Source organism: Vicugna pacos, chromosome 3 (genome assembly GCF_048564905.1).
Source record: "Vicugna pacos chromosome 3, VicPac4, whole genome shotgun sequence".
NCBI classification, from domain to species: Eukaryota; Metazoa; Chordata; class Mammalia; order Artiodactyla; family Camelidae; genus Vicugna; species Vicugna pacos.
Genome location: NC_132989.1, coordinates 88,360,313 through 88,387,857, shown reverse-complemented (window position 1 = coordinate 88,387,857; position 27,545 = coordinate 88,360,313). Strand labels below are relative to the sequence as shown.

At 39.5% G+C, this 27,545-nt stretch overlaps 1 long non-coding RNA gene across 2 annotated transcripts; it reads left to right on the top strand.

Moving 5' to 3' along the window:
• The first annotated feature begins 412 nt into the window (after nucleotides 1–412).
• Nucleotides 413–25,628, top strand: LOC140689768 (uncharacterized). 2 transcript variants are annotated; one of them, XR_012064858.1, is made up of 5 exons: nucleotides 413–489; nucleotides 14,306–14,414; nucleotides 15,206–15,451; nucleotides 16,506–16,712; nucleotides 25,212–25,628. It is a non-coding gene; the product is annotated as an uncharacterized lncRNA (long non-coding RNA). The 2 variants fall into 2 exon arrangements; XR_012064859.1 differs by lacking the exon at nucleotides 25,212–25,628 and having other exon boundaries at nucleotides 16,512–16,553.
• Nucleotides 25,629–27,545: the final 1,917 nt, after the last annotated feature.

Here is a 27,545-nt window from a genome sequence, read left to right as displayed (position 1 = left end):
TTTCCTATCAAATTTATATACGTGGTGGTTACCCACTATTTTAAGACCACCATGTCTACTCGTCACTGCGTAGGCCATTATGAGGGCTAAGATTTAAGCAATATAAAAACAGGAGTACTGTGACAATCAAGAAAGGAATCCAAACTGTCAAACAGCTATTTTATCTTTTACAGTATAAAATTGCCTTATGGCAATTAGTTATGCAGTGAAAATGTTTGCAGAAAAAATGTCTACAGCAAAGAGATTTACAGTGAAAGAACCTAGAACCAAAAATAATCACAGATTATAACAAATAACAGAAGCCCTTAAAGAGTTAATTTTCTCCCTAAGCAAAATAGATTTCTTGCACTGTTGCATTTGCTCACAGGTATTCCATGTTGGAATTATGGAAACGCTGCCTGTTCTACGGAACTAAGATGAGCCGAAACGATGACATCTTTCTGCTGGCTTTTCCTTCATGTAATAATGACCTTCTTTCACACTTTGCAGGTAGAGTGGTGGCAGTAAGCTTTCTCTCTTTGCCTCGCTTGTGTTTATTTACTTGAAATGACATTTATCTCTTGTTTCTCAGTTTTATTTATTATTACAGTAAACAACAAAGAGGTGTTTTACCCAAGTGAACTAAAGGTTTTTGGGGTCCTTAACAACTTTGAACATGTTGAAGTGAAACCAAACGTCTGAGAATTGCTGTTCTGAATTTCTTCCACCCTTGTTTAATCTCCTCTTTCTATAATTGACTTGTGGGTGGCTAAATCTTATTTATGATATACATTTTACATTTTTCTATTTTGTCCACAAACCCCAACTCTCTTCGTTGTGTGTGGAACAGACCCACAGAGGTAACCAACTCAGTTTTGCTGTGGGGAAACAAGAAACCAGGAGAAAAAGGAAAAAATAAGAAGAGATCATGTAATAAGAGCACAGGTGTGTAATGGGTGTGCTCAGTAGATGTGGACCGTGCTCCTCTCACCAGGGGAGCAGATTAACACTCCTTTGTCTGTAAAATGAAAGAGGAGATCAGTTGCTTTCAAAGCACATTCATTCTCCAGGGCTTTAGATCCTGAAGATGTGATGATGTTTCCAGTTGGAAATGAGAGACCGGGGCGGGTAGATTTCTTTCTGTTTCAACCATGACAACATCACTTCCAGATCATCGTATAGATCAGAATTTGGGATAAGATTTCCATTTGATAAAAGGGAGTTTACACTAAAAAGCTTGGAAACCACTGGACTAGATGATTTCTGAAGGACCTTCCAGCTCTACTTGACAGAAAAGCAGGGATCCTATTTGGAAAATATGTCTGCTTCAACAAAGACAATAATAATTTTAGGTTTTGTTCTCAACCTTATGAGTTGAGGAGATTATCTCAAATGAATTTGAGATGGAAACTGTACGCAGATTCTAAGTGAAAATGTGGTGGAGAGAATTTTCCTATGTTCTACTGGCGATCCTTGTGGCTTGGACATATGAACACAACCCTCCAACCAATACTTGGTTACACTTTCTGTCATGGGGCCCCAAACTTCAGAGAAGCACTTTTACCTTGATCTGATAGAACATGATTGAGTAGAAAATCCAGGAACCTGTCAGAGGAGTTTCTTTACTCCACCAGAGTTTATGGAATATTTGCCTTGCCATTGAGGTAAGGGAAAAAAAAAAAGGAGAAGAATTGCAAGATGTAAATAACTATCGAAGTGGAGGACTTTTTATAGATGAATCAGAGCAATAAAATATTTCAATGAAGTGATTTTTTTTTCAACTTCAAGAAATCTTTCTTGTATGTTCTGTTTTCTTCTCCTCAGCTTAGTAAATATTTAGACAAGAGACCTTCTGGCATTGACAACTTAAATGTTGGAGCCTAAAGATGTGAACCAACCTGTGTGAGTTTACTAACAAAAGGCACAATAGAGGAGACAAAATCCTTTGATGCGAGGATTTTGACTCATCACCTGAGTTCTTGGTTTTACTTCCAGAGAATGAATTTCTTCCGTGTTAACCAACTATGCCAATACTAGGATTGGCTTAGGAATATGTTTACAATACAAAATATTTCCTGAAGGAACACGTCTCTTGGGAAGAGAGAGCATTTCTGGTTTCATCTCTGGAACACCTTCCACCCCAAGAATTCACCTCCCCCTATCCTCCACCCTCTGCAGCCTTTTGCTATCATTGGCCTCTTACGCATTGTAAGTCAGAGAGTTTCAAGTAAATGATAATTACCATTTTCACGAGAGGAAGGTTGTGATTTTTCACTTCCATCTTACAGTTTTACCTGTACTTTGAAAAGCTCTATCATTCTCAGATGTTTATTGTTTAAAACACGGCCCTACTGTCTTAAGTTCTCCTAGGAAGGAGGCAAAATGTGCTCATTTCAATTCCACATAAAATAGTGTTTGACTTCAATTTCTCTGGATTTTGGAAATTGCTATTCAAACTTCTCTGAGACCTTTAAAAAAAAACAGTGGCACTTTTGTTAAAAATGAAATCACAAGGCTTAAAATCTTTAATGAAAAACTGTTTGCTATCAACGTAAGAGATTTTTCTCATCAGTTAGAGCTGTGTCACTTTCAAGATGTGTTTTCCAGTGTATCTCCCTATAAATTTATGACATTCTCTAGTTTTGATTTTCTTCTCACGTAATGAGTACTCAATTCTTTACTTGGATCATGAAAAAAAAAAAACTTGAAAGATAAACGACATTATGCAATTCAGGTACTACATCGTTTGCTGCTCCACAGGAACTATGAATGAGTTACTCATTTTGTGCAATTATTAATGACCTTACTGTGATTGCCTTGATGAAAGTCATGCTCTCCTACTTAGTTATTTCGGGGGTCTTTTGGGAGGTTTTTTTTGGTTTCTTTGGACCAGTTCTGTACTGAAGTAAATTAGCAAATTAATGTCTGCAACTTCAGCTCTAAGCTACATATAACCCATTTTTATGTGCTTATCTGGGAACGATCCATTATTGACTCAGTCTGGAGCAGACATAATGTACTAATCTTAGTCATCAGAAATATGCCCTACTTAGAGAAATTTTCCATTCACTTTATTTCTCAAATACGCAGACCGCTTTGAACAGTCGTTATCTACAAACAACAGAGAGAGGTGGTTTCACACTCTAAGAATTTATTATAAGTCCCTGGAAAATTTGACAGATCCTTGTACTTCTAACTTTTCTGCCTGAAGTAAATTTCAGCATAAACTCTTACATGATTAAATGAGCTTCACTCGACCATTTACCTGCATGGTTTGAAGATCTATAGCAAAGCTGATGGTTGTATTTGGGAGAAAAAAATATGGCCCCTGCTGCTGGTCTGACACAAAACCAAGCAGAATGACTTCGAGGTTTTCAAATGCTTATTGACATCTAGATTTAGAATAGTTATGAGGTATTGCTTCTCTGTTCCACCTTTAGCTTAATTTCTTACTGTTATTTTCTCTCTCCCCCCTTCCTCCTCAGCCACATAAACCCCATCTCCCTTTTGGTCAACCTGTTGTTATTCGTGTACAACATTTCTGTGAGTGACCTCAAGACATTCTGGAACTGGTTACTATCCACTTCTTTCCACACTGCTCTTCTTCCTTATTATTCTAAAGAAATGTCATGAAGGAATGAAAAGGCCAGATTTAGCTGACTCAGTATTCTACCATCTGCAAAGATTGTCAGGACTCTATCAGAAAAACATCATAACTCTTTGTGGGAAAAAAAGGGGGGGGAGAGTAGTTCTTGTTCTATAGCAGTAGAGTTTTAAATAGGACTTTTGATTTTATTGTATTAGTTTGCTCGGGCTGCAGTAACGAAATACCCCAGACCGGGCGGCTTCAACAACAGAAATCTACTTCCTTACTCTTCTAGAGACTAGAAGTCTGAGATCAAGACATTGGCAGGTTTGGTTTCTTTTGCGGTCTCTCTCCTTGGCTTGCAGATAGCAGCTTTTCACAGTGGTCATGCATGGCCTTGCCTCTGGGTACATGTATCCCTAATGCTTCTCTGTGTCCAAATTTCTCTTCTTATAAGGATACCAGTCATATTGTATTAGGGCCCATTCTAACGTCCTCCTTTTAACTTGATCACCTCTTTAAAGGCCCTGTCTCCAAACTCAGTCTCATTTTAAAAAAGGGGGGTGTGTGGCTTCAATATATGAATTTTGTGAGAACACAGTTTAGCCCCGAATACCTGTGTTTTCGTAGAACCCTCCTTGGGTAGCCACAATAGATCTGTCCTGGCATGATCTGGTTTTCTACCCACATAATCGTGAAAATGCCCATTAGCTTTCTCATCATATCTGAGATGTGATGAGTGGCATTATTATTGGAAATTGGAAGCGTTTTTCTCTTTGCCTTAGGATGTATTAATATCCTTATGTATCCTAGAGGGCACTGTAGGTGCCATGTTACTGTTTTGATTTGTTTTGATTTACTTTAAATAAATACTGTGCTATTTTGCAATGAAGTTAACCCAAGAGCAAGGACTGCTAAAGGTCAAGTTTAAAAGACTTGTCACCTAGCTTCTATGTTTGGAAAGAAAGATCTACACTTAACCAGAGGGAGAAGCTAGATTGGAAGCAGCTATCAGCAATTTGGTGGTGTATTAGTTAGGGCCCTCCAGAGAGACAGAACTGATAGGAAATATGTCTTTATAGTTATCTACCTCTCTATCTATCTATCTATCATCGACCTATCTTAAGGAATTGGCTCATCTAATTGTGGGGGCTGGCCAGTCCAAAATCTGCAAGGTAGGCTGGCAGGCTGGTGACCCAGGGAAGAGTTGGTGTTGTGGTATTGCATCCAAAGGCAGGATTACTTTCGCTTCCAAGAGACCAGTCTTCGCTCTTAAGGCCTTCAGTTGGTTGGATGAGGCCCATTCACATTATGGAGGGTAACCCTCCTTACTCAAAATCTATTGATTTAAATGTTAATCAGATCCAAATATATTCACAGCAACACCTAAAGTAGTGTTTGGCCAAACAACCACGTACCTTCGCCTAGCCAAGTTGACATATAAAATTAACCGTCATGGGTAGATTTTAAAACACAGTAGTAACAACTCATTGTGACACTAAGTTCAAGAGCATGGTTGATGTTCTTGCTCTAAGTTAACCACCCTTAGGCATCCAATGAAGGCAGTGTTGTCAACTGATCTGTCAGAAAGCCACGCTACTGTGGAAATGGTCAGCGTTACGATGCCTTTTCCACATGCACCAGCTACATAATACGTGCAAGGCCACCCAAAGCACGACTACATGTTGTGAATGTTTGCCTTCTTGGAGGCACAAAACTATGCAACGTGGCCTCTTGCCATTAGTTTGGCTTTTGGAATCCACTGTGTATCACTGAATACATGATTCTACGTTGACATCGTTTTTCGGCAGTGGTTGACATTTGGGAGGTGGGAGCTTCTTGAACCCTTTCTTCAAATGACATTTGGAAGCAAAAACAAATGAACAATGAAATGGAGTGGTACGAATGGGTGAGTGCCAGTGGATTCTTCACTTCTGCCCCCCAACCCCCCAACCCATCGACTTAACATCATATTTTAAATATCAGGAAAGGCCTTGTTTCTCCATAGTTCACATACTGGTGATATCACATCTTCAGAATACACTCCAAACTATGAGAAAATTTTCTCTAACTTGACACAGCTATCATAAATCCTCTGCTTTATAACTAGTGCTTTATTATTTCAGCCCTTGTGGTGGCCTCATTGGTTCTAATGTACTACTTTATTCTTCAGTAAGCTCAATTATGTGCCTTTTCAGGCCATAACACTTTTGGGGTAGGGAGGGGAGGTAATTACGTTTATTTATTCTTATTTACTTATTTTTTAATGGAGGTACTGGGGATTGAACCCAGGACCACATGCACGCTGAGCAGAGCTCTACCACGGGGCTATCCCCTCCTCCTATAGCACATTGTGTTGGTGAACAGACTCTGACTCTAAAGAGGAGGCCGCATAGCCTGCAGGTCTTCTCCCTGTGACTGAAGGGGAGGGGCAGTTCCAGGGAGAAAGGATAGGAAGAGAAATGACAGGCAGGACAAAGGTGGCAGGTGTCTGCGTTGGTAACACTGAGTCAGACTAGCTTAATTTATATCTGGTAGCCTCTCTTTAAGAAAGCAGAGGGATATTTCAGGAAGTATTTTAGAGAAGTATTTAGAAAGTATTTCAGAAACACTTCTGAGCAGTGTTTTAGAAAGCTTCCAAATAGATTGGTTCACTTTTTTTTTAAGTTTCAGCAGACATATGGGTAAAAGTCAGTTTTGAGAAAATTTTATTTACATAAAACTCAAAGAATACTGATTAAATAATGCATTTATTTACATGGCTATTTTAGAATAATCTGTGGGAAAATCTGGATGTTGCTAATGCCTGCCCTGAATATGGTCTGATCTGAGAATACAGGTTAAGGTTTACATAAAATTTCTTGCCACTCATGAAAGCCACCTTTCTCAGACTATTTGCTGAAGGGCTCTGGGTACCCACCGGGAACTCACAGGGTCACAGCAGGATATTTCAGGTTTTAAAGGAAGACTTCATGTCTGTCAAACAGAGGCAACTTACTAACTTAAGGACATTCACAGTTTCAACATTAAATTGTACTACGTTCCTCTTAATGATGTCTTATCTGAGAAGCTGAGTTTTCTGAAGCTGTAGTGGTAAAAAGCACATAGCATGCAGAAATCAGTGTAAAAGAGGAAATAGAGGTTGCAATGTCCAATCTGACTCAAGATTTGAGAAGCAGTGCAGTGCCCAAGAGGCACATGCATCCAATCCAGTAGGATGTAACTGTGGTCATTTAAGGATGGAAATAAAACCAAGATTTTCTCCCAGTTTATGTGTGTGTATGTGTGTGTGCATTTAAATGGCTACTAAGTTGCTGGAACAAAAATATTTGTTAATTTGTTTGGACTAAAGTACTTTAAAATTATTAGATCATTCTTTTGGCCTTGTTGTTGCCATGAAAAAAATTACACTGGGGCACCAGGAGCTGAGAAAGTTTGCAAACCTTTATGCTGGGGATTATGGGCTGCATTTGGTATCTGCTACCAACTGAAGAACGGGTTTTAAATTATTTTAAATCTGTAGTTTTTCACAGGTAATTGTGTATGAAATAAAGAAAGTGAATGAGAGAAAAAGAGAGAGAGGAATTTTGCATACATTTTGGCCGTTTTCTGTTTAGTCAGTTTTTTATAAGGACTATTTAAGTATTAAAAAAACATAGCGCTGTTTGCGCTCCCCTCAAAATCTCCCGCCCATTCCTGACAGAGTCCACCCAACCTGGGCAAAAATGGTGTCACCATAAAATCAGAGACCTAAGCGGCATCCTTTAGTCCTTTCTCTCTGTTACCCGCCACTGTGACTCTGTCACTGAGTCTTGTTGCTTCTCCCTTCCATGCACAGCTCACATCCATCCATCTCTCTCCGGCCTCACTGGCACCCCCTTGCCCAGACCACCTCCCTGCCTCCTACAGACCTTGATGGTGGCACAGCTTTCAACAGGTCTTCCTGCATCCACCCTTGCCCTCTTTCTGTTCTCAGCAAAACAGCCTCAATTACCTTTGAAAGTATAAATGGAATCATGATTCCCTCTTGCTTAAATCCTTCAGTATCATTTCACTTTATGAAAAAAAAAAATCAAAGCTCCTTGCATGACTTAAATCCTATATCATCCGTCTCTCCTCTGCCTCTCTGAGCTCGTCTCGGCGTCAGGCCCTCAGACTCCCTGCCCCAACACGCTGGCTTCCTTCAGTTTCACAGACACCAAGCTCTTCTCCAACTCAGGGCTTTCTTGCCTCCCTCTGCCTGTAGCGCTCCCAGCCGCCACCACCCATGTGACCGACTCCTTCAGTTTCCTGGTAACAGCTTAACTCTAACTTTCTCAGCAAAACTTTCTCTGGCTGCACTCCCCAAAGTTAAATCCCTCTGCCTAATCTCCTAAGTAGAATCTTTCTCATGGTCAGAACTGATTACGGTTTTTAAATACAGTTGATAATTTACTTCTTTATTGCTGGCTGGCCTCGCTACACTCCGGGCTCTACTAGGGTAGGTGGTGGTCTCGGTACTTTTCAGTGTATACCTAGGACCTAGCAGTGTCTCTGGTTTCCGTGGGCGCTCAGTGATGACTGGGAAGAAGTGAATGAATGAATGCGTGAGTGAATGGGAGGATGCCCTCCACTCTACCAGACGTGTCGGCTGGGATGTGAGGGTGGTCTGCTTGATCTGTCCTGCTCTGCTGGCTGCTCCATGCAGTCTGGTTGCCTTGCCCTTGGCCCTGGCACCATCTGTAGAATGGAATTTAAAATGTTTCCACAGTCTACAAGCTGAAGACAAATTTAAAGATACAAACAAGGAAGCAGGGTCCCCCTTTCCCCTGAATAACTCTAAATTCCCTAACTTTGCAAGTATAAATAAAGATTTCAGATTACTTTTCTTGAATCATTGTTTCTTTTTCCTGCTAAGAACATGGCTGTTTTAATACTTCTTAAAAGATTTGAGTCATTACTATACATAAGTAATTTCTTGAGTAACTACTTTCTTTGTGCTAAAAATTCTATGCTGGCATTTCTATTTACAGAAGTCCCAGCAATGATGTTCATGTGAAAGACATAGGAGCAAGATTTCTCAGGGTGTCTGCTTGCTGCAAAGCAATATTTCAGTTTTCTGAAAATAAATCTTATCTCTAACTTTCTGCTCTATTAAAAATGGTCCAAAATCCTAGAAAAAACTTTATTTGGCTCATGATGGGAAACTTGTGCAATGGTGCACTGTGACGGTAAGAGGGGGCTTTTGAGAGAGCGTGCATTTGAATTCTGTGTATTCAAGGTGTTTTATTAGTTTTAATTTTTCTTAGTCTTAGTAAAGCATGTGTGTGTATATCATTATTAATTTAACATTTTATAAGTACTTAAATGTTTATTTCCTAAATATTAAGGGTAAAGCTCTAGAGTAAACACTAACTGGCAAGTAAAAATTGTGTGTATTTAAGGCATACAGCATGATGTTTTGATATATATATACATTGTGAAATGATGACCACAATCAAGCTAATTAAAACATCCAGCCTTTCATATAGTTACCTTCGAGTGTGTGTGTGATGAGAGCACTTAAGATCTACTCTCAGCAAATGTCAAGTACAAAATTCAAGATTATTAACTACAGTCACGATGCTGTACGTTAGATTCCCCAGAACTAATTAATCTTATATCTAACAGTTTGTACCCTTTGACCAGTATCTTCCCATTTCCCTAACCCCCAGGCCCGGAAACCACCATTCTACTCTGTTTCTCTGAGTTCATCTTTTTTAGATTCTACATCCTAGGGACATTATGCAGAATTTGCCTTTCTGTGTCTGGCTTATTTCACTTAGCATGACAGCCTTTAGGTTCATCTGTGTGGTTGCAAACGGGGGAATTTCTTCTTTTCCATAGCTAATTAATATTTCATTGCGTACAAATACCACATTAAAAAAATCCATTCATTTGTCGACTGGCACCTAGTTTGTTTCCATATTTCTTTCAATTATTTTAATTAATGAACATACATCGAAAAGATGCGAAGCTTACTGGTGCTTGAATGGAAGATTTCTTGACAAACATGTTTTTAAAGTATTCTATAATATGGAAAGGACAAAGAAATAGTTATCTTGGGGAAGCATTAGCAGTGGATAAAAAGACACAGGAAATTTCAGAGGTCTCTGTTAAGTGGTCTAGGCTGGAGGATGACCCAAATAATGAGCAATTATCTGTACTGACATCCACCTCAAGTATCAGGGGTACATTCAGTGCAAAATATACCCTGGTAGCCATGGCCCTCTCATCCTTCCCACCGCTGCTTAGCAGAAGAGCTCTGAACTCTTCCCTCATTCTCATTCTCCTGCTCAGAAAAAAAAAAAAAAAGGAAGAAGTTGAGTAGGTAGATGCATCCTCAGTAATATCCAAGAACGTAAAGGATGTAGCAGGGGGAAGGCACTTGTTCTTCCTTCCGGCTCCTTAGACCGTGGCCTGGTCCAGGGTGCTCTCTGATGGTTAAAGACCCAAGAAGAGGATGTTCCCGAGCAGATGACTCTCAGTGACACAGTCTCTACCAAGTGTTTACCCTACTAGAACGTACCAGAAGAATCCTGATCAGTATCTCTCAGCTGGAGATTCCACTTATCCTCTTAGAAGATTGTTCTGATAAGGGAAAATTGCTTCAGAGGAAGGGACAGATTCAGGTGAAGCTGGTGACAGAGCTGAAGATTGCTGACTGCACCTTTCACGTGGGGCCTGGTATAATTTTGTCTTCTTAAAAATATTTGAAATTTAGTAGAAAGCTGGAGGCTTAGCATTTTATCAAGATCTTTCAAAATTCGAAATAGACTCCCACAAAATAAAGAACGGTAAATGGCATTGTGTTTATGCCCTTCCGTGTTCGGTTGGGAGACTCAATTTAATCTAAAAAATGCAATTAAAATGTAAGAGCTTTGTGCCCAGATTAAGTCAATAGGCACTAGCTGTTACTCTGTATAAGGTGCCACAAAAATAGCTGTGCAAGATTGGAAAAGTTTAATGCGTGGTCTCTGCCATCACTGGGAAGAGGAGACATAATCACAGGAAATAAAAAATATATAAGGCAGTATGTAAGCCCCAAGCTAAGTGATTCAGCTATTTAAATTTAAAGACCGAGAGTCTCATTTTAATTGCAAATTACATAATTGCATTTTCATGGTTTACAATAAATGAGATGAATTTCTCTCCAAATTGTTCTCCTCCTGGAGAGGCGACCTGGCCTGCATCATCTACGCTGAAAGCCAGAGCCCAGCACCCCCGGCAAAAACGCTGTTCTGAAACTTCAAGGCCCCGTGCACACCGTCTGGGCTGCGGAGACTGGAAATGGTCTGCCTCAAATAAACAAGTGAAATATGCAGTTATCACGGAGGTCTGAATTTTGAGAGAAAAGATTTCCTCTTCTCGGGCACTGTGAAAACAAGTTATTACGTTCTCCCAGTAAACAAACCAGAGAATTAATTTGTGGGTAATTACATTCCGGTGTTTAAAAATTATCCTTGGATCTTTGAAGTATTTGGATTCGAGGAGAAGCTGTGGCTCAAATGTATGGTTCAAAGACTAAGAATCTCAGGCTAGATTTTGTAGAGTGGGGCACTCTGTGGCAATAGGATAATTTTCACTATCTTCCACGCAATCTGTGTTAGTGGTGGCTATTTTCTCTGATAAGCAGGAGAGCTGAGTCAGCCAGTTAGTCCTATATCTGAGTTACTATATTGGATGCGATTTTCTGGGTGAACTATTTAGCTATTATCTTAAATATTGAGAGGCTAATTTTTGTAAGCTTGAGCCCAAGGTCAGCTCACTTCTGGGACTCAAAAGTATTCAAGAATGTCTGATAAGTTGGTAATATAGGTGTTACACATATTTTCACTCATATTTTTTGATTCACACAGTGGAAAGTATTGGTATAGAAAAGGAGGAAGAGAACTGGGGTGGGCGTCATCGGATCTGATTCAAACAAGGGGTCTTATAGTGAACCCACTGGACATCTGTTCCCACTGGCCTTTTCCCCTTCTTTGAGATTTACTCCTATTCCCTAGAGGCGGATGCCCTGCAGACACACTTGTATTATATAATCCCAGCTATGGCCGATTGGACCTGGAGTGGGCATTCTACTCAAAATAGGTCACTCTGATTTTCTTTCTTGAAATTGAAATTCTGGGATAGCCATAGGACTGAATCATATAAACCATTGTTATAGACACAGCAGTATAGTCTGCCATGTGAAAGGAACACAGAAGAGTGATGGATATACCAGACCCTTGAGGTGACTCAGAGAGGAGAATGTCATTCTCACACTTAACGTGGAACCATCCTTGGCATAGACACCAGTGTTCTCATGGAGGGCACAGAGAACAATGGCGGGGCAAGGACCCCTGGAATTGGCTCCGAGGGTCAGCCAGCAGTTGACAAAAGGAAAATGGTGCTGGTGGATGAACTTATGAATAACACCTGGAGACCTCAAGCTCCAACAGTGTAAGATTTGCAAGCATGATCTGAGGAGAGTAGTGAGCCACTGAACTTTGGATAAACAGCATTGAAGTGACCCCTTTGGTACCCAGGATTGGTTAGGTGTAAGGAAACTTGCAATCATACGAGCAAGGGCTGTGTTTCCAGAGTAATCACTTTGCAAATCGTAATCAAAGAGTAAAGCATGGTGGTTGTTTTTCACCCCAGACGGACTTGCACACTTGGATAAGAAGTGTCACTCAGTGGCTAGGTAGCTTTGGCCACATCAGTTACCTTCTCAGGATCTCATTTGCTCATTTGTAAAGCGAGGCATCTGGACAAGATGTGGGGTTTCCCCGTCTGAAACTTATATTTCTGTGAAGTTATACATATCTTATATTTGTTCTCTTCCCTCTTGAAAAGCGTTCACAAAAAATATTTTCTGGTAGCTAAGTCATTTATTATACTTAAAATTTATTGTCTGTATGTATTTTATTATAAATCAACATTTGTTAACAATCTTTCTTGTAAGCTGAAGTGCAAATGGGCAATTTTCTTAAGATAGGATTTCAAAACAGTAGGTTTTTTACCACAGATTTCAAAAAAGACGTAGTGTGCTGAAATGAATCTTTCCTCTATGAGGTATGGGACTCAAAAGCTATTATAAACTTGCGTCTGGTATATGTCAGTGACTGAGCATTGGAAAGACGTAATTCAGCTGTTGTTGAAAATCTGATTTGTGTTTGCTGAAGTGTTCCAGGAGCCCCTTGAATGGAGACCTTCCTGACGTTCTTACCAGTGGTGAAAGTGCCCCCATGGAGGCCTGAGAAACGAAAGGGGGGTAGGAGCACCGAGAGAGAGGGTGACAAACGCACCTCCATCTTCCATAGGCTATGCAAGGTTATGCGATCATAAATCTTAGCTTGTTAGGGGAGTCAAAAAAAATGGAGACACAAGGATGCAGAACAAAAGATTTCCACTGGAGAAACAAAGTGAATCAGGAGTAGTATAAAAGGTTATCTTACATTAAATTAGAAGGATACTTTGGGACTAGTCTTAGGAAAACTTCGAAGGAGACAAAGAGTATTGGGGAATATCTCCATCTTCTAAAAACTAGAGGACTTTTCCAAGATACAATTTTTTGTGTGAGTTAAAGCACCATCCTGGATGTATGGATGTGGCTTGAAAACGAACTGTAAAATCACCATCCCTACTGTAGGATGAGAGTTCTTCCATATTTTGGGATTACTTTCTTTGCTGGAGCCACAATGTCCCTGTATTCTGCAGAAATTCATAGATACAATGACAGTTTAAGAGCTCAGTGCATAAAAGTAGTGGATGAGGAAAGAGAGGTAGACAGAGAAAAAAAGAGAAGGGGAAGAAAGGAAAACTTAGAATGTCACAGCATATTAGGCAAATGTATATGGTGGGATACTCATAAATGTGATTTAATTTTTACCATGAAAGAGATTATGTTGAATGCTGAGAATCATGGGGAATAAATATTCTTCCTTTGGGAGAAGAATGAGGGTTTCTAATCAATGTATCAAATGTCAAGGAGACAATATTATACATTGGTTGAGGACATGGATGTAGGCGTCCGGGAGATGTGGGTTTGAATCTGAGATGCTGCACTTGCTAGTTCTAAGCATCAGTTACTTTATCTCCAAAGTGAGCCCATCCTCAAAGGGTTGCAGTGACGATTAGAGATAAAAGGTTTACGTTTTCCTATGCTGCTGCTCCCTGAATAAGCCTTCTTTACACATTAGGTCATTTAATCCTTACAACTAACGTCTGAGATAGATATTATGCCCATTTTACCGAGGAAGCGCCTGATAGGCAGAAAGGTTAAGTTCTTTCCCAAAAGTTGAAGCTGGCCAGTGGCAGCAAAGCCAGGTTTTATGACTCCAAGTCTAGAGCACTTTGATTTACCTGGAACTTTGACCAGAGAATCAGAGCAGAAGCAGGCAGAATGAACACGGCATGCCAACTGCCCTACTTCTCTCTCCTCTCTTCACCATCCCTTCCAAGCTCTGATTGTCCTCATGGGGCCAGAAGTATGATATCAGGACTGCTTCCTTGGTGGTGGTCCTTGAGTGACTCCTCTTCTTCCAGCACCATTCAAACTCAACTGGGAGTGAATGCTGTCTCTCATAGCAGACTTGGAGATGAATTTTATGTCTGGTCACTATCTTGTGATGAGGGTGAAAGGGTAACCACTACTGCTCTATCTCAGGCTATTACAATGATTTAAGAAGCCTCCCTACAGCCTCATGGAGACTCAGTAGCCTTGTTTTATCTCAACAGAAATGACTCGTCCTTTGCGTCCTGCTTCTGATACTGAAATGCTGTCACAGCTGACTTTCAAAGGCAGGACTTTAGTCCTGCTACAAACTTTGTAAATCCTCACATTTAAGTAAGTTTTTTGGACCCCTTTCCTTAAAGCCTAGCTGAAATACATATTATTTGGGACAAAAGTTTGGGTAGAGTAAAAATATAGAATAAGTTTGTCTTAATTGATAATTTTTAAAGTGAGACCTGGAGGTGATGAAGTGATGAACTGAATAGAGTCATGAACTATTTCCAAATTGTTGACAACACTCTTTTCACAGCTACTTCAAAAGACTTTTCAAAGCCCTAAACAAGTAAAGAAAGTGGGAAATAAGGTAAAAGCAATACCAGCAGCAAGTAATGGTTGTGTTTCTGCTGTTTCTTTAAATGCCTAAGAGACCAACACAGGTGTGGATTACTCAGTGGCTTCCTTCCAGAGCCAAGGACAGGGCTGCATCAGGTTATCTGCATCCAGGGGCTGCTGCGGCTGCCTTGATGTCTTAGTTTCCTTGGGCTGCTATAGCAAAAATGCTATAGGCTGGGGGCTTAAACAACAGGATTTTATTTCTCACAATTTTGGATACGGGAGAGTTCAAGACCAAGTCTGGTAAAAGCCTCTTCTGGTTCACAGGCTGCCATCTTTTGGCTGTGTGCTCACATGGCAGAAAGAGCAAGAGAGCTCTCCGGAGTCTCTTTTAGAAGGGCATTAATCTCACTCGTAAAGGCTCTGCCTTTATGACCTAATCATCTCCAAAGGCCCAAATACCATCACACTGGGGATCAAGTTTCAACATGTAGTGTTGGGAGACACAGACATTCAGCCTTCAGCACCCGAACAACAGAACACAGCAGAAGTAACACTGTGCCACTTCCCAGGCCGATGCTGTAAGAGATCGACAGCTTCCACTTTCTGTCTCCCGCATTCACACCTGAGGTTGAGCCCCCTTATGTGAAGAAGCCCAGGCAGTCCCACGGAGAGGCCCAAGGAGAGAACTGCAGGCCCCTGGCCGAGAGCCAAAGCGCAGCTCCCAGCTGAAACTGCCTCCATGCAAATGAGCCATCACAGAGGTGGAGCCGCCAACGCTGGTCAGGCCGCCCCAGCTCATGCTGTGAGGATGAAAGGTGAGTGGTCCACAGACAGCACTTCCAAGATTGCAGATTTTTTTACCAAAATGAATGATCATTGCTTTAAGCCACTAAGTTTTGGGTGGTTTGTTATGTGGTTATAAACAACCAGAATATAGTTAGAATCAGTTCCTGTCATTCTGGCTGAACACAGAGTTGGCTGAGCTGACCTGACAAACTTCATAATTATATATCGCACAGAAAAATCTGCCAAAAATGGGGATGTTCTCACATCCGGGTGTTTGCCAAAAGAAAAATGAAACAATACAAAAAGCAACGGCTCAACTTCCCAGTGAAATGATTACAAAATAATGCTGCTTTAATTTCTCATATAAATTCTGCACGCTGGAAGAATGCCAATAAATGGTGTCCAGTCTAGATTTTCTTATTTTTGTAATAGCCATTGGGAATAAGGTCCAGGGAGCTTAGTTCTTAGCCTGAAGATGTTTGGATGTTAACAACATTGCTATCTGGGGGGAACTGGTAGTTGATGTAAGGATTTGGGGGCACCCTACCCTCACCAAATACTTTGTGAGCTTTGATTATGTAAGAAGCACTGTGCTGAGCTTTGGGGGTACAGTGTGACAGAGCAGATATTGTTCCTGCTTTTATGGGGCTTACATCAGGTAGGAGAGATAAACAGTAAACAAAGAAATATATACCAAATCACTGTATCACAACAATTTTGATAAACGCCACAGAAGAAAAATACAGAGTGTACCAGAGGATATATTAGCAGAATCTTGGCAGTAAAAACATCCTCCTGGGAAATGGCATGGACTGACATATGAAAATGAGTCAGAATTAGCCAGGTGGAAACTGGGGTGGGGGCATCTTACAGTGAGAGAGCAGCAGCCTCTGTTGTCGGGCCAGAGCAGACAGACCAACCTGGGGAGTGATGGAGGGTGAGGTTGCCCCAGGGGGAGGTCAGCAGTTGAATCATGTGGGTCTTTTTAGCCCCTGATAATAATTTTGAATTTTCATCTAAAAAGTGACACCCATGATAAATTTTAAAAAATATAATGATTATATTGATCTTTTTTTTTGTAAGTCCCAGGTAGAAAAGTTTTGAGGGTGATGCAAAAAAGTGAACTGGAAGCATTTTAATGTAACAAAGGAGAGTTTGGCTGGAGAGGAAGTTGGGGCCATATTGATACCTGACTTCTCTACCCAACGCGTCCTCTCAGAACTGGCTGGCATCGTGGCTTACCCCCAGCGTCCTCCCGTCTATGAAACTCCTGGTGACACTGCAGCTGAGGTCAGTAAAGACTGCCCTGGAGGCCGCAGGGTCTACCCTGGACTCTTTCTAGTTCTTTCTGGGGGCAGGGAAGAGAGCATGACCTGGCTCAAGCAGGAAGTACAGCCTGTGAGATGACTTTCTTCTCCACACGAAGCCAGGAGAGCAGCAGCTACCAATAAAAAACAGAACTGATTATTCCGTAGGCAGCATTTTATTTTTCAGGCTCAGACTAATCAATGTCCTGCTGTGGGGGCCAGAGACACTAAATTGCTGAGGTAGCTGCCTTCAGATGAGAAAATACTGAGCACCTGCACTCAGGTCCATAAATAACTGACGGTTATGGGCCCTGGGGATGGAGTTGTTGATCTGAACGTTCCCACCAAATGATAACTTGGTGGTTACACCGTGTCTGTCTCAACGGCCATCTAATTTCAGGAGAAAAGCATTTGTTTGACCAGAGCAAAAATGTATTTAAGAAGCACACGTCTTTATCCCTGAACTTTTGGCTGAACTTCTCCAAATGCACAAAACACAAGAAAAATTCTTCTCTATAATTGTTCAGTTTGTTTTGTAGTTGAATACGCCTAACCTCAAATCTGTTTCGTTGTTGTAAAACTGGTATAAGTCTGTAAGTATTATCAATTTAATTTTATTCATAATCAAATAAACATTACTGAAAAATAACTGAAACTACGTCAAGCTATATGTCTCAAACTATCCTAGTAATCAATCTCTTACATCCGATAGCATTTTAAAAATGAACTTGGCCATCCCAGACTTAACTTTTTTAATGAATTATTTCAGTATCACTTCTATGTCAGGCACATAGGATGCATTTGGGAACTCCTTTTGCATATGGAAAGATGACCCTAAGTTATAAAAGTTTCTCCTCTGAATCCATGAGGCAGTCTCTCTTCTGGTGGCCTATGGCATGAGTGTTTATAAATCTATTATAAGTGTGTAATTTTCTGTCCATCTTTCAGATTGTCCCTAGATGCTTGTTAAGAGTTATATCTGAAAAATTAAATAACACTTTACTTTTCATGCATATATTCCAGAATCATAAAGGCAAACCTTGAATCCTTCAATATTACTCTTCATTTTTAAGGGACATTACAAGAACAGGGTGATAGCTGGCCTGTCACAACTGGGATCTGGAGTTCCTAAGAACGTCTCCTAGTATCATCGTCTCACCTTTCTTATCCAGTTCATTTGGGATTTCCCAGTTCCACTGTAGCCCTCCCCACTCCTCCACTGGTTTATGGAAAAGACACCTTCCTTCCTGTCTCTTTATCCAGTCACATGAAACGTTCACCCCAAATCAGAGACATTAATGGCTCCCTCCTGCCCTTTGAACCTATTTTAAATTCTGCAGCTCAGCTTTCAAGGCCCCCATTAACTGGCTCCCACTGAACCACTGTCCCTCAAAGGAACTCCTCTTTTTCATCATTTTGGTTGTCCTGTGGAATCTGCCTCCTACATTCCGCACGTACATAGAACCCCTATTCTTGCTGGCTGCTCGACTCTAGTCGTGCTGTTTCTCTCCATGTAATGCTCTCTCTCTCCTCATTCCATCATTTCAAATCTTGATCTTAGGCTCCTGTCTTGCTAAAGACCCACATTCTATATTAAGCCGTATCAGTTGTATTAAACCCACGCAGGTAGTGAAGGAAAACATACGGTGCAAGGAGATGACAAAGAGAAGCCAGCCTGCCCCCATCACAGACTCAGGAAAAAGCTGCGCAACGTGTTGCTGCACGTGCGGCTGAAGGCAGAGGGAGGCGCGCGGCGGCACGCGGAGACATCGCTGCGCAGTTTGCTTTGAGCTCAGTGAGGCTCCCACGCCTGCCACCTAGCCAGGCATCGGTCCAACCACACAGAATGTCAGTTTTGTCACGTGTTACAACCAACTACTCTAGTGACAATCCTGTGTTTTTTATGTCAGTTAAATCTCTGCAGGTCCGTTTGCTACAAAAGGAAAACCAAAACAAAACAAAACAACACCCTTTAGCAGGATTCTTGGGATTCTGCAGAAGAATGGAACTAGGGATGCTCAGGACCAGGGGAACCTGAGACATTGAAAGGAAGAGGCACCATCCTGAAAAGAGGAGAATTAACTGAAATTCTATGAACTGAAATAAAACTTCAGTAGCTTTGTACCATTCAGTCTCAAGAATACTGTGCACTAGGCACATTCCAGTCAGAGGACTGGAGATTCTTGTTGGCAGAAAACAAATAATATAAAAGAGGGGGAAATACACACACACACACACACACACACACACACACATACACACATACAATGCTACTGATTATTTGGAAGAATCCTACCCAATCCCTGTATGGCGAAGTCTACCAGTTGTAAAGTTTTCCGAAGCACAAAAGATTGCAAATTAGCGTTTCATTAATTTTAGGAAAGCCCCTCCTTGAAAGACAGAGATGAAACAACCACAGCGAGGAAGAAGAATTTGAAGGAAACAGAAGTAATGATGGGAATATAAGGAAACATCAGAACTCTGACCAGTTTCCTTGGAGACAAGAGAAAGTATTTTATCTACTGAATAATAGAGGACTATGAAAAATAAGCAACTAACAGTAAAAAAGAACTTTTGAAAAATAAAATTATGATACCTGTTATAAACAAAATGAATATAACGTTGAAGGTAAATTTCAAAAAGTAAAACCAAAAACAGAGATTGAAAATAAAATTTGATCAATACAAGATAAATCACTATGAGATACTCAACACCCAAATAATAGGAGTTCCAAAATAGAAAAGAATAAGGAAAATTTAATAGTGATGCTAATGATGATGATAAATACTTCTTATTTGAAAGGCATGAAGCTTCAGTTTGAATGAGCCCGGGATCATAAGTGCGAACAGATCCACACCAACTCATGGTATGATGACATTTGGGAGTTTTAACAAAATGTTAAAATCTTAAAAAAAAAAATGCCCCTTAGAAAGGATAAAGAATCAAAATGGTAACTGACTTTGCAGCAGCAACTCTAGAAGCTAGAATATAATGGGGCAAAAAAAAAAAAATTAGAATTTTGCAAGACAATGCAATGAATTCCAAACTAAGATTCTAAACTCAGCTAAATTATCAGTCAGGTATAAAATTAAAGAAATAAATTTTAAGACCCTTTCTCATGGGTAGATATTAGAAGATTTTCTCCAATAAAATAAGAAAATAAACCATAATGAGAGAAAAACATGCCCAAGAAACATGGAATAGTGTCTCAGAAGGACAGCTCCAGCAGGCCTTCTGGGCAACCAGACCAAAGTAATGAGAAAGTTACCTAGGAAGGTCTTAAATTTAAAGACCAATATGCATTTGGCTATATTTTCTTTAAAGGTAAAATGCATACAACTAGAACCAACTTCCATTTCTATTGTTTTGTAAACTAGGCTGAGGCTTCCCACTCACTGTGGACACATCTACAGATAAAATATGACAAATGGCAAACTCTAAACATAAGGAAACAAACAGACAAAATAGGTTAGTGATGCTATGATCCAATTCAAGCCCTTGTTTTACAAATACAAGATGTTTTCCTCAGTTAGACTTAGAGATTCTGTTTGTTTGTTTGCTTCCCCTACCACAGTTGCCTACATACCCATTCCACAATGGTAAGCCCATAGTTAATGCTGTGACATGACCCCAGGGCGCCTTTGGCATAAACTTACACTGTCTCTCCATTAAAGTCCTTTCTCAGACTCTCTCCTGTTCCTAATATTAGTGTCCGCTGACTTCTCCCGTTGTTAAAATCTGCTCTCTGCAATTCCTCCAGCTCTGGGAAGAGTATCTGGAGTGCTCACACTTCACCTATCCTCAGGAGCATGTCTTTGACAAGAACCAGACTGTTCTCACCTACGCCCTTCTCTGCAAAAAAGACAGACAAGTTCTTCTCAAAACTGGCACCGCTACTTAAATTTTCATTTAGTTCTTCTGTTATTCTTAAACCCTTGGGAAAGCAGAGATGTGATAGTTATTAGAAATCTTGTCGATAGAAATTACATCAGTTTCTTTTTAATCTCTTTATCAGTGAAAAAACAAACAAATAATGCAAAGTATTGTGGGTTTGCTATCTCCAAGAGGAGTTGATGTGGACAGATCCGATTATCTTAAAAACCAGCCTTGTCTTGTCTCTTACCTTTTAGTGAGCTTGTCATGTTGATCAATCCTGTAAATTCAGCCTAGGGCTGTACCGTCAATTTAATTTCATTATGTTATACTGTCAGTTTAGAAATATCTTTACTTTTTAAACAAATAAAGGAGAGTTTAATAAATCAAGGGTAGATTAATAAAAGATGGTTTAATTTTAAATTTTAACTGGATAGGATTATTTATACTTGTTTATGTACCAAAAAGGTAGGGATCTATAAGCTCTTGCTATATGGGAACACATTAAATGATACCAGGTGATAGTGTTGTACTTAATTTTCAATAGGTAAATGCAATGAAATCCTCTTCTTTGGTAGAATTAAGTAAACAATAATAAAATTGGAGTTCAACACTATATACTATGTGGCTCCGTATAATACATGTTGGTATTATTTTGAAGAGTTACTGCCCTTCAATGGCTCTTGGACTGGGAATCAAAAAGCCTGGGCTGGTTATGAACTTAATATGTAATGTTAAGAAAACCACTTAACTTCTCTGCAAATCAGTTTTCTCATCAGTAAATTGAAAGGGTTGGACAAAATTATCTTTAAGATAAATTCCCAGCAATATATGATTTTATAATTACTATGCTTATGACAGAAAATGACCAATAAAAACAAAGAATACAAAGAAGTTTTGCTTTAAAAGTTCATACAGTGACTGGCTTCAAATTGATAATCCAAGTAAAAAGGATGCATGTGTTGCTTGAAAAAGTTACTGTAATTCAGAAGGAAATGCTAAATGAAAGTTCCAAACTGTTTTCCTTTTGAGTAACACCATAAGTTTTGAATCTATAAACAAGTTTCTACTGCATAGCACAGGGAGCTATAGTCAATATCTTGTAGTAACCTATAATGAAAAAGAATATGAAAACGAATATATGTATGTACATGTGTGACTGAAACATGCTGTGCACCAGAAACTGACACATTATAAACTAACTATACTTCAATAAAATATAAAAAAATTTTAAAGTTTTATATTATAGTTCTTTATTAATAATATAATGTTGGGCTTATATTTATATAGTAATTTAGTTTTCCAGCTCTCATCCTTTATTTAATAATAAGAGCTATCATATATCAAGGGCTTAATCTGAGTTTGTTGTTGTTTATTACAAGCATTTTATGTACATTTTCTAGTTTAATTCTCACAGTATACATATGATGTTAATATTATCAATAAAAATACATAATAATATAAATATAATGACTGGTAAAACCAGGAATAGCGAGGCTGGATAATTGTTCAAGGTCTGATAATTAGCAAATGACAGATTTTTTTAACCTGGATACATCAGATTCCAAAGCCATCTCTTAGCCACTGTGGTATCCTGTTTATAATTCTTCACAAATATTTTAGCAAATAAATGTGCTACAACTTTCTCCAATTTCTGGTCACTCTTTAAAATGTTGGAAATCTTTTTTTTTTTTTTTTGCTGAGCAAGATTCTCACCATTTCAAAAAATAATTGTGTTATTTACTCTTTAATGAAAATGTTAACAATAGAAGATGCTTCTTAGCCATTATGTAAATCCATGGTCTTGTGAAGCAGAAAATTAACACAAGACTTTCTTGCCATTGTCTATCTGAAGATTGATTTTTCATGGACCAGATAAAGCCACTGTCTTGAGTACAGACACAAAGTCAACGGCAAGTTAGAGATGAGCAAGTTTTCAGGAGGCACAACCTTCCTACTCAAACCAGTAACTCAATGTAATATCTAGTTCCAAAAATAAAGGTGTTACGACCACTTGAAAATTTCATTTATACCTTTCAAATGAACAAAGTGAGAAACTAACTCTTACTTTTTGTGTAATCCATGTGTTATGGGTTGAATCATGTCCCTGAAAAATGATATGTTGGAGTCTAAACCCCTAGGACCACAAATATGACCTCATTTTGAGACAGGGTCATTGTAGATGTAATCAAATTAAAATGTGTGGGTCTTTTCGTACGGGCCCTTAATGCAAATGACCGATGCCCTTAAATAAAATGGGGAAATTTGGTCACAGGGATAGACACAGAGAGAAGACGATATAAAGAGACAAAAGGAGAAGATGGTCATCTAAGGCTGGAGAGAGGCCTGAAACACAAACCTCAGAAAAAACCGACACCTTGAGTTCCAACTTCCAGCCTCCAGAGCTGTGAGACAATAAATTTCTGCTAAGTCACCCATCAGCAGTAACCCTAGCAAACTAACACATCATGTTTTCTAGGCCACGTCAACAGTGTGTTCAGAACTTTAAAGTATCATATCAGTGTTGTTCTGACTTACCACTTTTTAGAAAAACCAGACTTATCAATTTACTCACAAATAGTTATCAGTCCTATGCGCTCTGGAACGTTTCCACATTTTTCTCCTTGTATTTTCATTGCCTGTCTGACATGCTCTTGTCGTAGCCCCTGCTTTGTGAATCCTGCTCTGGTTTCTCTCATTTCCCTGGTGGGAACCAAGATGAAGACCCAGAATAGAGGGCGTACGACAGGCCACTAAGGACAGAAGGATGCTCGAGACTCGGGCATGGTCCAGCAGGCTGCACAGGGAGACTACCACGGAGCTGGGATCCAAAGAACCCCTTATCCTCAGGGCATATTTCCCTTGGTGATCTTACAGGTCATAGGTGGCTGCTCTCAGACTCAGAGACCCTAATCTTGGTCATAATGGTTACAAACACTGTGCTATGAAATTAATAATTAAGTGGTATTATGCATTCAAAAAATATGCCGACTGACATTACTTGTCAGCTATATGGCTATGCATAATTAAATGTTTCATAAAAGGCTAAAGCCCTTATTTATATATTCATTCAGCAAATATTTATTTATGGTCTCCTGTGTTCCAGGCATTTAAATCATTTGTAGAAAGTCACGATTGTAAAGGTTTTCTGCTGCGTGCTTTTGAGCATGGTGTGTAATCCCCTGAGCCTGGTTGCCTGTATTTGTATGAAAAGAGAGTTGTATTATATTACCTGTAAAGGTCTTCCCAGCTTTAAACTTCTATGATTTTTATGATTCAGTTCATTCTATGTTTTAATAATTCTTTGTTTCCAACTTTTGATATCTTTAACTTGTGCAAAATGCATTATCCTGATTGTAAAGTCCAAATGTGTGGCTGATTCCTTGATCTGGTTAAGGCTGCTCACGGGCTTCGAGCTGTTAAAGTTTTCTAGGTCATAGACTAAATTTGGAAAATGGCAAGATTTTAAGCAGCCTCTGCTTTAGATTTAGTACCATACTTTCTATTAGCCCCAAACAGCCCTTCTTAACATTTACCTTCAACTCTGAATATGCTATAAACAGTTCACTTACCTTTTCAACATTAACAGCTATTGTGAACACATTAAAAGGGCACCATTGTGAAGTTTGTTTTATGTTTCTTTCCATTAAAACATATTATTTTCAACATCTCGCTGTTTTACTTCTTTTCCCTGGTGTTGAGCACAATTACCACAATATTCTTATGGCTCTGCTTTAAAGCTCACCTCTCGGCTGAAAGCTACACTACGTTGTTAACTCTACAAGGTCCAATAACATTTTCCCAACATGTTGTGACTGTCACCACTGGAGAGCAATGCTCTCAGGGGAAAACGTGAGGTTGGTATGTAGCACGTTCCTTTCTTCTATGCCCTCCTAATTTCAGATAATTATTGAGTTGAAGTTTATTAGCTAATTGTGTACATGCTGTGGTATTCAAGTACTTTCATTTACGTGGTTGACAGTAACTAGAGTTTTTTCAACACAGGTATTTTTCTTCAGATTTGGGAGGTGAAACTACACTCTACTAATTGTGGTTATTGGAAACCCAGTATGGCTTTAACTCAGATTTAATCAGTTGTAGCTATTAGGGAATTATTTCATGCACATTGGGGAATTATATTCATTTTTCTCTACCTAGATATCACCCAATGGGAACTCCACTGAGATGCCCACAAACCACGGGCATTGTTTCACCCGTGACAAGGGGAGCAAGGTTAGGGACAGGAAGTTGAACCACTTGAGCCAAATAAACTCAAGTTCAAGTTCAGTATTGTGGTAACATTTTAACATTTCTAGTTCTGCTCTTCTCAGTGGTTTCAGAAAACATAATAACTTTGATTTCAATTAAAATTCATTTCTTGAGTATATACTTGGAAAGCTCTGAGCTTAGTGTGAACTGATTTATTGGTCAATAAATAAATTTTGGAAATTGATTTCATTGCTACATTCAGCAAGGTTTTGTAGCGTACTGTTTTTGGTTCACAGTGTCATTTGATTGATAGCTCTATATGAAAAGATCTCTTTGTTAAGGATGAAAATTTATCAGACGTGTTTCAAACATGTTCATCCATTCTCCCCATTGTCCTCAGGTTCATACTTGCTAGTGCTCTGATTGGGATTTCATATGAAGGTTGTTCATCTGGTAACCTTGAGTACCCCCAAGACCATGTCTCAAAAGACATTTGAGAAGACTTAGCTTCCTGACCGAGATCAAGTGAGAAAAAGCAAAAAGTGATTTAAGGCATAAAAGACATCTGCAGATGGTGGTGATGATGATGGTTCTTTTTTATAGCTTTATTGAGGAATCACTGACACATAATAAACTGCACATATTTAAAGCTTATAGTTTCATCAAGAACCCATCAATACTACGAACGTTTCCTCTTGTTCATCTGTAACTCTCCTTCCCATTTCTACCCACTCCATCCCCAAGCCATGAATCTGCTTTCTGCCATGATAAACTACGTTTTCTAGATGTCTATATAAATAAAATTATGTTACATGTATTCTTTATTTGTCTGGCTCTTTTCCTCTGAGAATGGTTAGTTTGAGTTTCGCTCATACTATTGTGTGTACTGATAGTTCACTGCTTTTATTGCTAAATTGCATTCAACTGTATAGACAGACCATGATGTGCTCATCCATTCACTTATGGATGATAGTCAGCAAGAAAAAGCACAGCTCAGCCTCACAACGACAAGGAAATTAATTTTAATTCTGCCAGTAACACACACAGTCGTGGAATAGGATCTTGCATCTGTACATATCAACACCTTGATTTTAGTCTGGAGAAACCCTATGCAAAGGATTCAGCTAACCTAAGCTAAGATTCCTGACCCATGGGAACCATGAGATAATAAGTTTGTGTTGTTTTAAACCTCTAGGTTCATGATAATTTGTTACACAGCAGAGGTCAAATGCTTCCATGAAGAAGTAGCCTATAAAGAAATCAGAGTTTGCCAAGGGAATGGTAGGACGGGAGAAGATTGCCGACAGAGGATGCAGCCTGCTCAAATGCCTGGTGGTGGAAAGAAAGATTGAGCATTCGAGGAACTGAGAGGGTGCCATTGGCAGGGTGTAGCTATTCAGAAAGAGAATGGATTGAGACGAGCTTGGAGAGGTAACCAGGCCCTGGAAACGTTTGGGCTTTTTGTTAAGAGCCCTGAGACCTTGGAAAGGGTTGTTAATATGTGTTGCAGGATTGGAGAAGCAGGGAGGATGACTGATGCCATCAGGTTTGCTTTTTTGAAAAGATTATTCAAGCTGCAATTTGGAGGCTGGGCTTAGAGAGAGCAACTGTGAATGTGGAAACCGGTTAGGACTGCAGTGTCATAGTCCTGGGGAGAGAAGAGGGCAGCACATAGCTGAGTGTTAGCGGTGGAGGCCAACAGTGAGCGAATTTGAGGAATACTTAGGAAGAGCCTTCGACAATCACATGGAGGTGTCTGCATGTGCTGATTCGAAGCTAAAAATGTAGGTCTATGCGGAGACAGACTCCCAGACCTGTGGAAGGTAATGAAGCCACAGGTGTGTATGAAACAAGCTAAGGTATCAGATTCTTCAACACTTAGCTTCTGCAGGATAATATTGCAAAGAAGACTTTCAGTAACCAGAGATACAGGAAGAAAACAGTGTGTCAAGGAAGCCAAAAGAAGAATATTTTGAAAAGAGAATTTTGAAAAGGAAGGCATGGTTCACAGTATAAATAAATACTGAGAAGCCAACTAATATGAGGTCCGAAGATGTCAGTTGAATTCTGGAGCTCTTACAAAGAGCTGTTCCGGTGAGAGTAATAAGGGTGGGGAGGAAACAGAAACATTGTAATACAGACAGCACCTGGGAAAGTCTGTGAAAAAGGAGCACTCTAGCTTAAGGAGAAAAGAGATCAATGAGATTTAAAAAAAAAAATGTTTTGCTTGTTTGCTTAAAAATAGGAAGGATTTAAATATCAAGGGAAAGATCCAGAGAAGGAGTGAACCACTGTCATTCATTACCGCTGTGCTTTCATTACTTGGTGTGACGACAACATTTTTATTTAACAGCATATGTAGTCTTCTGAGCCGTTAGAACTTGTCTTTTTCTTTTACTTCTTCCTTTAGGATCCTGGCTTACATTTGAATTACAAAGAACTCCAAAGGAAGTTTGTTCAATAAGCAAATACAGGAGCTCAGGCAGAGATTTGTGTTCATTGTTGTAGCTGTTCTATGATCTGGGCTATTCAATTAAAAAGGCAGTACCTTTAATAGCAGCCCCTGTCTTCTGAGAACACTGTCTAAGCATCTGTGATAATTATTCAGGCTCTAGAAGAGGACTACTACTCACCAGGGGCTCAGAAATCTAATGGATGAGCAGATGAAGAAAAATACTGTGGAGGACGAATGGGAGGAGAAACTGGAGGAGAATTTCTATTTCCTATAGTATTA